At 42.6% G+C, this 14,412-nt stretch overlaps 1 protein-coding gene and 1 pseudogene across 8 annotated transcripts in view; both read left to right on the forward strand.

Annotated features, from left to right (window-relative positions):
* LOC132392796 (cytosolic purine 5'-nucleotidase-like) overlaps nt 1-14,412 on the forward strand; it is a 226,290-nt gene that overhangs the window by 37,131 nt on the left and 174,747 nt on the right. The window lies entirely within an intron of this gene.
* Nucleotides 3,678-4,768, forward strand: LOC132397894 (Y-box-binding protein 1-like; annotated as a pseudogene).

Raw genomic sequence — 14,412 nt, forward strand, 5'->3', positions numbered from 1 at the left:
GAACTCTCTCCAATGTCAATATATCCTTTCTAAAATAAGGAGACCAAAACTGCACACAATACTCCAAGTGTGGTCTCACGAGTGCCTTATGGAGCCCCAACATCACATCCCTGCTCTTATATTCTATATCTCTAGAAATGAATGCCAACATTGCATTCGCCTTCTTCACCACTGACTCAACCTGCAGGTTAACCTTTCGGGTATCCTGCACAAGGACTCCCAAGTCCCTTTACATCTCTGCATTTTGAATTCTCTGCCCATGTAAATAATAGCCTGCCATTTATTTCTTCCACCAAAGTGCATGACCATACATTTTTTAACATTGTATTTTTTTTGCCACTTCTCTGCCTATTCCCCTAAATTATCTCTCTGCAGACTCTCTGTTTCCTCAAACCTACCTGTTCCTCTGTCTATCTTTGTATCATCAGCAAATTCAGCCACAAATCTATTAATCCTACAGTCCACATCATTGGCATACATTGTAAAAACCAGTGTAGGGGTCCCTACACTGACCCCTGTGGAGCTCCACTGGCAACCGGCAGCCAGCCAGAATAGGATCCCTTTATTCCCACTCTCTGTTTTCTGCCAATCAACCAATGCTCCACCTAGTAACTTCCCTGTAATTCCATGGGCTCTTATCTTGGTTACAGGGAGAAGGCAGGAGAATAGGATTGAGAGGGAAAATAAATCAGCCACGATCGAATGGTGGAGCAGACATGGTGCGATTAATAGTCTAATTCTGTTTTCACGTCATATGGTCTTATGCCCAGTCACTGTCCCAGCTACCAAGTCTTTCACAGGCCTGTAGAATCATCAGTTTGCCTCCTATATTTTCAAAACGTATGCTTTAAGAAAAAGAAAACATTAGGAAACATTTTTAATAGCATCCAAACAACTCAATGTGCTTGCGACTGACATACTTTAGACATGTAGTCAATGTTATAGGGAACATGGTGGCCAATTTTGCCCACAAAAGGCAAATATCCAAATGCACGCTGAGTATCTGTTTTATTTTAATGATATTGATCAAGGTATAAATATTGGCAAATATGTTAGAAATAATTCTTGCTTTTACCAAAATAGTGCAATGGGATCATTTTAATTTGACTGAGAAAGCCAATATGCAAGTATACAAATTTGGAAAAGGGTAATCAGGATGAGAATTGGATCAGTGTGGTTGTCTCCATGTTGAGCAACAGGAGGTAGACAGCATCGTAAATGCACATCTTAACTGTCCCTGCACAACATCCGTTAAATTATGTCTTTGTTATGTTGATAATTATTGGGTCTGTTCATATGTTCATATTTATTTAAGTTTGATTATTGACATGTGCGTATGTGGCCGTTCTGCTGATTGGCTGTTGCCTATGTCTTGTGCCAAGCCACAATCAATCCTTGTATGTTTCACATACAGGCAATAAAGTGCTCTGATTCTGATTCTCATCTGTGTTTACCATGGAGAAGGTCACAGAAGCTAAGAAATTCAAGGAAGAGAGCAGTGTTGTCCCGTATTACAAAATTCTGGAGAAACTCAGTAGGTCAGGCAGCATCTATGGAATGGAATAAACAATCAACGTTTTGGGCCGAAATGCTTAATCAGGACTGGAAAAGAAAGGGGGCAGAAGCCTGAATAAGAAGGTAGGGGGAGAGGAAGGCAGGTGATAGGTGAGCCCTGGTGAGGAGGAAGGTGGTTTCGTAGGGGAATGGGATGAAGTAAGAAGCTGTGAGGAGATAGATGGACTAAATGTACTTTGAACTTTGAAGAGCGACAGGGCTGAAGAAGAAGGAATCTAATAGGAGAGGACAGAGGACCATGGTGAAAAGGAGAAGAGGAGGGGAGCAAAAAGGAGGTGATGGGCAGTTGAAGAGAATGGGTGAGAGGGTGACCAGAGTGGGGAATGGAAAAAGAGAGAAGGAGGGAGGGGAGAAAAATTACTGGAAGTTAGAGAAATCCATGTTCATGCCAAAGGGTAGGATCCCTGTACCATATAGCCTACTGTATAATATGAGACTATTTTACGTCATAGTAACACGTTATTGAGCATGTGCTGTTGGGCGCATATTGATCCGTATATATGTATTCAGTTCGGTTTCAGTAAAGGCCCCTGTTAACATTGTTTCCGTCTCCAGCATTTTTATTAATGATGTTGTTGTGTAAACGGCCACATACACAACAAATTGGTGATGAGGTTAATGAACCTACATCGTGTCAGAATGCTGTGTTTATTTGATAACGGCACTCAGAAGCAGGTGAGGCGGCAGCAGTCTGAAAGGAATCAGAGACAGTCAGAGTGGCAGCACGTCGAGAAACCAAGAGACCATGGCCGGCACTGATCCTGGGGCGGAGGGTCTACCTGCCCCAGAAGGGAGAAAAAAGGAGCGACACATACATCTAGCTAGAGTATGGTCACGACACTAGCAAAAAGAAAAGGTCACAAAAAGAAGACATGGGACCGGGGCTAAATTAACAAGGGACCAAGACTAAATTGACGTAACAAGGATGACGTTAATTGGAACCATTACAGCATTTAATAGTGGCATTGAAGACTGGGCGACTTATATTGAAAGAATAGAGTTACATTGTGATACTAACAGCGTTAATGAAGGAAAGAAAGTGAGCATCTTACTTAGTGTAATGGGTGCAAAAACATACAGCCTGCTACGGAGCTTGTTAACCCCTGAAAAGCCGGCTGACAAAACGTTCAAGCAAATAGTAGACACTCTCCAACAGCATTTAAACCCCAAACCGCTGGTCATTGCCGAAAGATTTAAATTTCACAATCGGAATCAGAGCAAAAATTTCTGAATATTGTGCTGAATTGCGCAGATTATCAGAACATTGTCAATTTGGTCTGTCAGACACATTGAGGGACATGTTAGTGTGTGGCATACACTGTGAAACAACACAGAAGAAGCTCCTGTGTGAAAAAGACCTTACATTCGAGAAAGCACTAAACATCTCAATATCATTAGAAACAGCCGCACGAGGTGCTTTCGAGGTACAACAAAAATCTCTGGAATATGCCACAAGTAAAATGAAACTGAGCAGAAATGAAGGAAAGAAATGTTACCATTGTGGGAACATGTCGCAAGACCCTGAATCCTGTTAGTTTAAAGACAAGGAATGCAGGAACTGTGGTAAACAGGGCTACACTGGCAGAGTATGCAAAGCTAGTAAACACCAGGAAAAGGGCAAAGTACAGAGAAACAAGAAACCCCAGGAAGGAAAATACAACAAGGTACACAGAATGAAAGATGGCAGTTCTGATGTAAAGGACTTTGACGAAAGTGAATTGTCTTGTCTGCAACTTCACAGCGTGAAAGAGACAGATGATCGAAGAATAATAAGGATCACTCCACAAGTGGCAGGCGTGAGACTGAATATGGAGTTGGATACAGGCTCAGCATTAACAGTGATCTCTGTACACGACTACAAACGACTGTTTTGGCACATCCCTCCGAAACAAACTAAACTGCTGTTAAAGAATTACACAGGACAGAAAGTGCATCCCGAAGGCAAAATTAAAGTGACAGTGACTCACGGAGGTAAAACACAGCAACAGATCCTCTAAGTACTGAAAAACGGAGGACCACCGTTGCTGGGATGTGAATGGCTCAGGAAAATCCAGTTAGATTGGCACACCATCAAGGCGCTAGATGTGTCAACAAAGGAGGGCAGCTCGATGGGGAAGATGTCCGCAGCTCTCCTCTCACCCGCTGTCGACTATTACAATGATGAGGAGGAGCTAGACAGTGTCGACAGGGAGACAGATATTGCCAATAAGCAGGACGATGAAGACTACCTGGAAGTAAAAGAGCAGTTGTACCAGGAGAAATTGACATCTCTCAAAAGACAGCTACAGCAGTTACAGGGAGGCACTTTGCAGGAGTATCAGAAAAGGATGAGGAAACTAGATCAACAATACAAGCAAGAAATACGAAATGCAGAGCATCTTCTGCAACTGGAGACAGAAAAAGTGAAAAGGAATTATATTAGGGAGAAGAAAGAAGCGGAGAGAGCGCAGGAGCTCCCACCTCAGATCAGCCCAATCCGCAACCACCTCACGCAGTCTGTCAACACCATGAGCGAGGCCGAGAGGGAGCAGCAATCCGAACAGCAGCAACAGCCAGACAAACCCAAATCCCCCGGGGAGAGGAAAGGCATTGCAGCAAAGATTCTTGGAACAGTAAAGTGGTTCAACGTACGAAATGGATATGGATTCATCAACAGGAGTGATACAAAGGAAGATGTGTTTGTACATCAGACTGCTATAAAAAAGAATAACCCATGGAAATACCTCTGCAGTGTTGGAGACGGTGAAACTGTGGAGTTTGATGTAGTGGAAAGTGAAAAGGGGGCAGAAGCAGCAAACGTAACTGGTCCCGGAGGAGTTCCTGTCCAAGGAAGCCGATATGTCGTGGACAGAAATCATTATCGTTGCTGCAACCCTCACCACCGAGGTCCACTATGTAATTACCAACAGAATGTTGAAGGTGGAAAGGAAAGAGATGGAGCAGGGTCGGCAATAGATGGAGAAAACCAAGTTTATCAAAATCAGCAACATCGTCCTTGTCACAGAAGACAGCATTACCCACCTTACTTTGTTCGTCGTGGCTATGGTCACCGCCTACAATGTAGCAACCAGCCTCAGGGAGAAATTACCGAGGGTGGTGAAGAAACCAGGTTGTTGGGAAAGAAGGTAAACTGAATAGAGGACAACATCAACTCCATTCAAACAGGACAGCTTTCACACAAGTTAAATCTTGAACCAATCTTTTCCTCCATTGAGAATCATACACCTAATCCTTTGCGGGAAACTTTCTTTTGCACGTACGTATTTTGAATCCTCAGCCAATGTGTCTTGTTTTTCACAAAGAAGTTGGGAAACAGCATCAAAACAGAGGTGAATTCTGGCCACAAACTGTAAGGTTTCTATTGTTGTCTTTTCATACTTGTGCCGATTGTGCATCTGAAGGAATTCTCCCTCTCAGCCAGACAGATAACACTGCAGGTAATCATAGAAACATATAAAACCCACAGCACATTACAGGCCCTTCGGCCCACAAAGTTGTGCCGAACATGTCCCTACCTTAGAAATTACTAGACTTACCTATAGCCCTCTATTTTTCTAAGCTCCGTGTACCTATACAGGAGTCTCTTAAAAGACCCTATCGTATCTGCATCCACCACCGCCACCAGCAGCCCATTCCACGCACTCACCACTCTCTGAGTAAAAAACTTACTCCTGACGTCTCCTCTGTACCTCCTTTCAAGCACCTTAAAACTGTGCCCTCTCGTGTTAGCTATTTCAGCCCTGGGAAAAAGCCTCTGACTATCCACACAATCAATGCCTCTCATCATCTTATACGCCTCTATCAGGTCACCTCTCATCCTCCATCGCTCTAAGGAGAAAAGGCTGAGTTCACTCAACCTATTTGCATAAGGCATGCTCCCCAATCCAGGCAACATCCTTGTAAATCTCCTCTGCACCCTTTCTATGGTTTCCACATCCTTCCTGTAGTGAGGCAACCAGAACTGAGCACAGTACTCCAAGTGGGGTATGACCAGGGTCCTATATAGATGCAACATTACCTCTCAGCTCCTAAATTCAATTCCACGATTGATGAAGGCCAATACACCATACGCCTTCTTAACCACAGAGTTAACCTGCGCAGCTGCTTTGAACGTTCTATGGACTTGGACACCAAGATCCCTCTGATCCTCCACACTGCCAAGAGTCTTACCATTAATACTATATGCTGCCATCATATTTGACCTACCAAAATGAACCACTTCACACTTATCTGGATTGAACTCCATCTGCCACTTCTCAGCCCAGTTTTGCATCCTATCATTGTCCCGCTGTAACCTCTAACAGCCCTCCACACTATCCACAACACCTCCAACCTTTGTGTCATCAGCAAACTTACTAACCCATCCTTCCACTTCCTCATCCAGGTCATTTATAAAAATCACAAAGAGTAAGGGTCCCAGAACAGACCTCTGAGGCACTCCACTGGCCACTGACCTCCTTGCAGAATATGACCTGTCTACAACCACTCTTTCCCTTCTGTGGGTAAGCCAGTTCTGGATCCACAAAGCAATGTCCCCTTGGATCCCATGCCTCCTTACTTTCTCAATAAGCCTTGCCTGGGGTACCTTGTCAAATGCCCTGCTGCACTACATCTACTGCTCTTCCTTCATCAATGTGTTTAGTCACATCATAAAAAATTTCAATCAGGCTCGTAAGGCATGACCGCCCTTGACAAAGCCATGCTGACTATTCTTCATCATATTATACCTCTCCAAATGTTCATAAATCCTGCCTCTTAGGATCTTCTCCATCAACTTACCAACCACTGAGGTGAGACTCACTGGTCTATAATTTCCTCAGCTATCTCTACTCCCTTTCTTGAATAAAGGAACAACATCCGCAACCCTCCAGAACCTCTCCGGTCCCCATTGATGATGCAAAGATCACCGCCAGAGGCTCAGCAATCTCCTCCCTCACCTCCTACAGTAGCCTGGGGTACATCTCTTCTGGTCCCGGCGACTTAAACAACTTGATGCTTTCCAAAAGCTCCAGCACATCCTCTTTCTTAATATCTACATGCTCAAGCTTTACAGTCTGCTAAAAGTCATCACTATAATCACCAAGATCCTTTTCCATAGTGAATACTGAAGTAAAGTACCTCTGCTATTTCCTCCGGTTCCATACACACTTTCCCACTGTCACACTTGATAGGTCCTATTCTTTCACATCTTATCTTCTTGCTCTTCACATACTTGTAGAATGCCTTGAGGTTTTCCTTAATCCTGCCTGCCAAGGACTTGTCATGGTCCCTTCTGGCTCTCCTAATTTCCTTCTTAAGCTCCTTCCTACTAGCCTATAACCTTCTAGATCTCTAACATTACCTAGCTCACTGAGCCTTTTGAAAGCCTTAATATCAGCAAAACTGTACTTTAACAGCAGCTTAAGAACAATGGAATGAACAAACAGGATTTTGATCAACTGCTGCACCAGATGGTGAAAGATTACTGGAATAGTACTGATCTTTCTGTGAGTCATTGGATTGTCCAGACTTTTGAATAGCTAGTAGAGACAACAGATCACCAACCACTTCTTTTTTTGGTGGCAAATTATCTTTGAAGCAGACCATGGAAACTCCCTAGGCTCAGAGGTCAACTTTTCATGACTTTTATATGGAAATCTGTATTAAAACAAACTAGTTTATTGATAGACATTACTCAGAGGGGCAGAGAAGACCCCCAAAAGACTTGTTATGATAATAATAATAATTATTATGTTATTTTGTTATAATTTCATATTATTAAGTTACTAATTAAACAGTGGGTGGACTTTGTATATTAAGGGTACACATACAGTATTTGTTTAGCATAAAAAAAGCTGATACGCTTTTTAAATAAAAGGGGAGGAGTGTACCATATAGCCTACTGTATAATATGGGGCTATTTTATGGCGTAGTAACACGTTATTGAGCATGTGCTATTGGGTGTGTATTGATCTGTATATATGTGTTCAGTTCCGTTTCAATTAGTAAAGAACCCTGTTTATCACATGTACATTGAACCTAGAGGAAGCAATCATCAAAAGCATTGTTTGAAGGCAGTCCATTATCTGTAATTATCTGTCCATTATCTGTATTATGTGTCTGCACTGATTTTGTTCACTTACAGTCAATCAAACGAACACTACCTTGTCCACTATTAACTACTAGGAATTAAAACTTAGCTTTATAATACTGTGTTGGTGTATTAAGCCCCAACTTAATACACCAAGGCAGATGGTCCTGAGTTCAAAGCCAGTTGGGTCCCAGCCTGGGCAGTAGTAGTATCTGTGTGGAATCAAGGCCTCACAATCTACTTCCATATCTTGCTATGAAAACCCTATGGACCTTCCGGTCCATGAGGTCATGAAGACTCGGGCTCGACTCAATGACTGAACAACAACAAATTAGCTTTCGTAGTATCCTGATTCGTTCTGTATATCATTTAAATACATAATTAGTTACTCAGTTAAATGTTAGTTTGTCTTTTTTATACCTCTTTAACTATTGCCATAAAACTTTAGCTAATTGGGGCAGCCACTTAATTGAGACAAAGCGTACTATGTGTCCCAATTAACCAGAATCCAGTGCATTGCTTTTAACTTTATGAAATTTATTTTCCATAACAATTTTTCATCTGGTACCAAATGCATGATACTTTGTCAAAGAACTCCAATTTGTCACAACATTATGTTGATTTTGGCTGATGACCTTGAGCATTTTTAAGTGCTCTTCTGTAATAACTTCAGTAATGACTTCTCTGTGATAAACTTTGAGCTAAATATTTTGTAGTACTTTCTGTCTTGACATTACTCGGACAGTAATGACAGGGAGCTTTTCAGTTCCTCATCAGGACAGACTAGTTTGATCACAACCTTAAAGTGAGTGCACGGTTAGAGTGGATGTGGCATATAACTGTCCCTGCGTAGCCTGAATGAGGGTGAAGTGGCTCCTTGAACAATGCCAGACTAAATTCACAGAATGAGGAACTACTTGTGCTGCTTTGCTTCCTTCCTCCTGATCCTCAAAGCACTAACTCATTGTAGCACACTGTCCCATAGGGCACTGTCTCACTGTCTCATCTTTATGTTAAGTACTCCTGGAGCTCAGTGGGTAGCATTCTCACCATAATTAGATAGTTCTGGTTCAAGATCCGTTCTAGAGTCTTAAGCCCCAAATTTTAGGGCAATACTCCAATGAGGGAGGTGCCTTTTGGACTGGATGTTTAATTGAGAACTTTATTCAGAGGTGTGAGGGGAAGAAAGACAGAAAGTACTACAAAATATTTAGCTCAAAGTTTATCACAGAGAAGTCATTACTAAAGTTATTACAGAAGAGCATTTAAAAATGCTCAAGGTCATCAGCCAAAGTCAACATAATGTTGTGACAAATTGAAGCTTAGAAAAATAGAGGGCTATGTGGTAGGGAAATTCTAGGTAGTTTCTAGAGTAGGTTACATGGTCAGCACAACATAGAAGGCTGAAGGGCCTGTAATGTGCTGTAGATTTGTTTGTTCTAATGAACTCAGTCTGACCTCTTGGTTCATGTGACTGAATTTTGTGACAGCACCTTATCTCTGAATTTCACGTGAGCAGCAACATTACTCGCCCATCCCTAATTGCTTTTGCAAAAGGACGATGGCCCTTGCCTTGAACAGCTTCTGGATATCATATGAAGGTTCTTCCACAATGCACGAGGATGGGGTGGGGTTGGGGCTGTTGAACCTTTAAGGATGAAGGAATGTTGATGTATTTCCAAATCAGATGTGCGGTTGATTTGGAAGAGAACTTCTAGGGGATGATAATTCCCTGCACCTGCTATCCTCATCCTGCACAGTTTTGGAGATTACATCTGTGGGAGGTGCTGCAGTACAATTTGTGCTAGTAAGCTCTGAAACGAAAATGTGTTCAAAGGGAAAGTGTGAGTGCTTTGACTTGATATCGACATCACAGGATGTTGAATAATCACATTTCTGAGAAAACCTGCCAAAACACGGAGTTCAAAATGCTGCAATTGCTGTAATTTTTAAAATTCCTGTTTTTCAAACAAGGCAACATCAGAAAGGCCAGCATTCACTGGTCATGGGTGGTTGCATTACGTCTGGTGAATGTACTTCAGCAATGCTGCTCCGCGGTTTAGATCCAGCAACTCTGAAGAATGCCAGTTTATTTAGAACATTTAGTACAGGATAGGAACAGGACCTTCCACCCATGATATTGAGCCAAACAAATTAAACTAGTAATTAAATGCCAACTAAACAATTCCTTTCTGGCTTAACAATGCCCATATACATTCATGTGCCTATCTGAGGGGCTCTTAAAAATCTCTATCATAGTTGGCTCCACCACCACCTCAGTAGTACATTCCCTGAACCTACCACTCTAGAAAAACATGCCCCTCACATCTCCTCTGAACTTGCCTCCTCTGCCCTCAGGTCCTGGACCTCTGGTTAAGATGATGCCAGTTTACAGTCTCTGTCAAGGTTGTGGCTCGGACTTAAATTGAAAGTTACATTAGTAGGGATAGTGTTAGGGACAGAGTGAGGAGTTGGTGTTAGGGACAGGGATGTGGGGGAATTTGTGGTCAGGCTGATGTCCAGGTTGGAGCTCCCTGTGGGTTCAAGGCCAGCGATCCCTGTGCATAGATGTTAGGTGGACAAATGCAGTGGGAGCAGACCAGCGAGGGTGAGAACTGATGAGCACCCCAAGTCGGCAGGTCCTGGGATCGAAGGTCTATGTGGGCAGGAAGCATGAGGGCCTGCGACCCCCTATGTCAGCGAGTCATGGAGTCTGGAGTTCGGATTTCTGTCATCGGCAGGGCCTGGGGTTGATTCCAAAGACTGAAGGTCAAAAACTGAAGTCCTTGAGTCCAGAGGTTGAGGTCTAATGGCCAAAGCCGTAGGTCTTCACGTCCACCCCAGAAGTTGGAGAACTGATGTGTATGAGTCCACTAGCGGCTGTAGGCAGCCTGTCCTGGGGTTGGAGGCCCGCCTGTGTGGGTGGGTGGGTGGGCAGCAGGAAAGGGGCTTGTTTTGCAGTTGGTGTGTCGTCGTTCCTTATGTTAGCGCCGAAATGTGTGGCTACACTTGCTGACTGCCCCCAGCACATCCACAGACCCTGTTGATGGTTAGTGTAAACAGCACATTCACTGTATGTGCATGTTTTAAATAAATGAATCTAAAATCTGGTATTAGACATTTTGACCCTGGGGGGAGAAAATACTGGCTGTCGATCTCTGCCTCTCATAACCCAATACACTTCAATTAGGTCTCCGCTTTGCCTGTGTCGTGTCAAAGAAAACTCAAATTTATCCTATCTCTCCTTATCGTAGTTCACAGTTTGGGGACCTCAGCCCCTCAGTTCATGGTAGGGGAGTCCAAGGCATAAATAAAGTCAGGAACCCCTGCCTTATCGCAATGTGCTGTAATGTAGGTGGCGTCTTTGTAAATTTCATCTGCACCCTCTACTCTCAATTCCCTGACCTGGCCTGAATGCTCTTTTGTCTTCATTTTGTTTTGGTGTGTTGAAAATCATTGAAAACAGGAGGTCACTGAAAACCGGCGATTCTCCAATTTTCTACTTCAAGAAATTGGATTAGTTGCTATGGTAATACTCCGTACTGCACCTGCCGAAAGTTACTGCAGGAATTACAAAGAGAATTAATACTTCTTGGCCTCAAAATTTTGGTTTTAATTTTTTGTAAATTGTTCGCTGGTTTTGGAATTTTTCATTGGATTTGACATGATGCACAATGTTTTGTAAATTAGCTCAAATCTACTTCAATATGAGACAGTAAACTGTGAAAATAGTTGGTAGTTTGAACTACAGTCCAATCATTTTGATAACATTTCTGAGAGCATTGGGACCTGGCGACTCCAGTCAATGGCCCCTTCAAGGGCAGCGACATGAACCGCTGTGCTTTTCGTGAGCAGTGACACAAACCCACCGACTCTGAGAACTGCTTGCTCTCCTCTGCATTCACCTCAATGTTTCAATCTTCCTTGACACTTTAATCAACGAAAAATGTGGTTGATCTTGGCCCCTTGTCTTGTCTCTGAACTTCTCCTCGTGGTAGCTCCTGCTAGTGTTACTTGATGCGCCATCAATAACTCACTCTGAGACGTAAGGCGAGATATCGGCTTTTATTGACTGAAGAAAGAACCAGCAGTGAGTGACCATCATACTACATCCTGGAGAATGAGGCAGAGAATCAGACCTCGATCGCCTTTATACAGGGGCCTGTGGGAGGAGCCACAGGAGCAGTCAGAAGGGGGTGTGTCCAGACAGGCACATAGTTCACCACATTACTCCCCTGGCGTTTTCTTAGGGACAGCAGAGTGCTAGCTCACTCAGTCAAAGTATAGACTGCAAGACCCGGGCTCCAACGGTTTCAAAAACAAAATTAAGATAAAAAGAACAAGTAGAAGATGTTGAAAAACTGAAACTATTGACTGTCTGGATGTTATCTACCACGGAATCATTATTTGCTGATTTCATGTTGACCAGAAATGATGCGGTGGTGGTAAAAAGTGAAGGGCTGCAGAGCATTTTGAAAGAGGAAGGAGAAGAACCAGCACAATGTGGAACTTTTCAAATAACAGTAGTTCGGGAGGGAGAGAAGTGGGGGCAAAGTAGAAGTTTTAGAAATGCAGAAAGCAAAATATAATAAAGTAAGTAGCAAGAAGAGTCAGCATAAGGAAAATGTTAAAATGCCAAAACCATCTGTATCTAAGTTGATCCATAATGTGGATCAATTAATGTACACTGCACCCATGACATGAACCAATTAATGCACAAGTGGTTGCATATACAGTAGGTGTAACCTAATTGCCATTATAGAAATGTTGCCAGAAGCATAACATACAAGTACGATATATAGGGCCTTGATGACAGACACGATCCCTGGAGAATTATGCACTTTGGTGTCTACATCTAAAAGAATATTTACTAATATTTGTACATATAGCTAGTGCTAATGAAGATTTACCAGACAGTTTACCAGACTTAAACTGTGTCAGTTTAAGAAGGAGTTTAGCAGGTTAGATTTTTTTGTCTAAAGTTTACACAAAAAGAGAGATGACCTCATAGGAAAGTACAACATTCTTTAAGGTGTAGGGTGGTGCAGTAGGTACATTCTGTGCACACCCAGATTTTTTTCGAAGGTACTGCTGATCAATGTCAATATATATGGAACATGGGGGCAAGTGGGAAATAAGGAATTCAGCAAACAAACGGGAAGTCTATACCATGTGAACACTTGGGACTTGGAGATAGCAAATTAGGAGTAATCATTAAAACAACAGAATTGCCATAACATATGGGAGCATATGAATAAAAGTGGAAATAGCCTGTAACCAGCAGAACAACATAAACAGTGAAAAGTGTGAGATAGTGTGCTTTGGTTAAGAGAAGGCTACTTAGCTCCAGGAAAATGTGTCGAAATAGAGAAGAGGGATGCAGGGTAGAAATATGCAAACCGCAAAGCATCGGCAGAGACAATGCCATTATTTACCCAAAGAAAAACACAAAGCATTACAAACCATGGGCTTGACAAGTGTTACGAAATTCCTGTAACTGGATCACTTACCAGCAAAGATAGAGAGGTCCGTTGAAGTCTGATGGTGCTATTTTTAAAAGTCTTTATTTATAAAGGGGCACAAAATAAGATTAATACAGACATTCAGATTATATACGTCGTCAATACTCAATCTAAAAAGCGCGGGTATAATAATAATCATCAATTAAGCAATAGCTCTATCGTTTGTTGGGGATATTGTATTGTCCGATGGAAAGATAAAAGTCACTGTCCTTTCAAGCTGCAGCTCTTTGGGTTTAAGAGAGAGACGGTTTGAAACTTGCCAATCCGGTGCGTCGGGGGAGTTGGTTCCCCGTTGTTAGTTCCAAGACGTTTTCCGTGGTACCAGCCACCAGCCCCCAGGCAAGGGAACCGAACGCACGTGGCTTCCTTCAAATGGCTTCCTGCTATTACGGGATCGCTAGTGTTTCTTCTGGTGCATCTGAGGGGCTGTCCCTACAGCCCCTCTTTTATCTTAACTTGCAGGGTAGTAGATGTCAATCAGGTTGGGGTGATGCAATCTCTCTCTCAACCAGCCCACTTTGCCCGAGGGCTTGAACATAGCATAGTCCCCAATCCACAAACATTGTCTCCAGGAGACAATGGCCTTGTCTCTCTCTCATTTCCTTGGTCCTCTGACCCAACCCAATAATGCTCTTGCGATTCTCACAAAGGAGGGGGCTAGCCCGCACCCTTCGGCCGCTCAGAGCTGTGGTACATTCATAACACCCCCTTCAAAGCGTTTTCACCAGCGGTGAAACAAAATAGTACAGAGTCTTACAGGGTTTTAGAATCTAACACAATACAAAAGTTTTTTTTTCTCTACAGAGTAATACAGTGATACATTCAATTCAGTATCTAAACAGTTAATGATTTCAGTGTCACTTTCTTTTAATATTTTAACATCTTGTACCTTACTAAAGTCTTGTAGCATCAGACTTCAACTTAATAGCCACCTATTTTCTTTTCTTCAGCAACAAAACTAAGGAGTTGTGATCTTAGCTTACGTGCATCTACAAAAGTTTATGTGAATACTAATCTTTTCGGTTGTTTTCAATTTAACAGGCAGGCTTCCAAGGGGGTTGTCTTTATTATTCACAGGCTTTGGTGAAATCCCGTACAACCTGCTTTGCTATTTAAAATGGCATCCCCATTAACCGTCGCCTCTTTTCCGGTGAGTTCCCACGTGGGGAACTTGAGTAATCTGGCAAGGTAAACTCCCACCCGCCTTTTTCATAGGGGTTATTTTATCAAAACTTAAACTTAGAC

Source organism: Hypanus sabinus, chromosome 1 (genome assembly GCF_030144855.1).
Source record: "Hypanus sabinus isolate sHypSab1 chromosome 1, sHypSab1.hap1, whole genome shotgun sequence".
Classification (NCBI taxonomy): domain Eukaryota; kingdom Metazoa; phylum Chordata; class Chondrichthyes; order Myliobatiformes; family Dasyatidae; genus Hypanus; species Hypanus sabinus.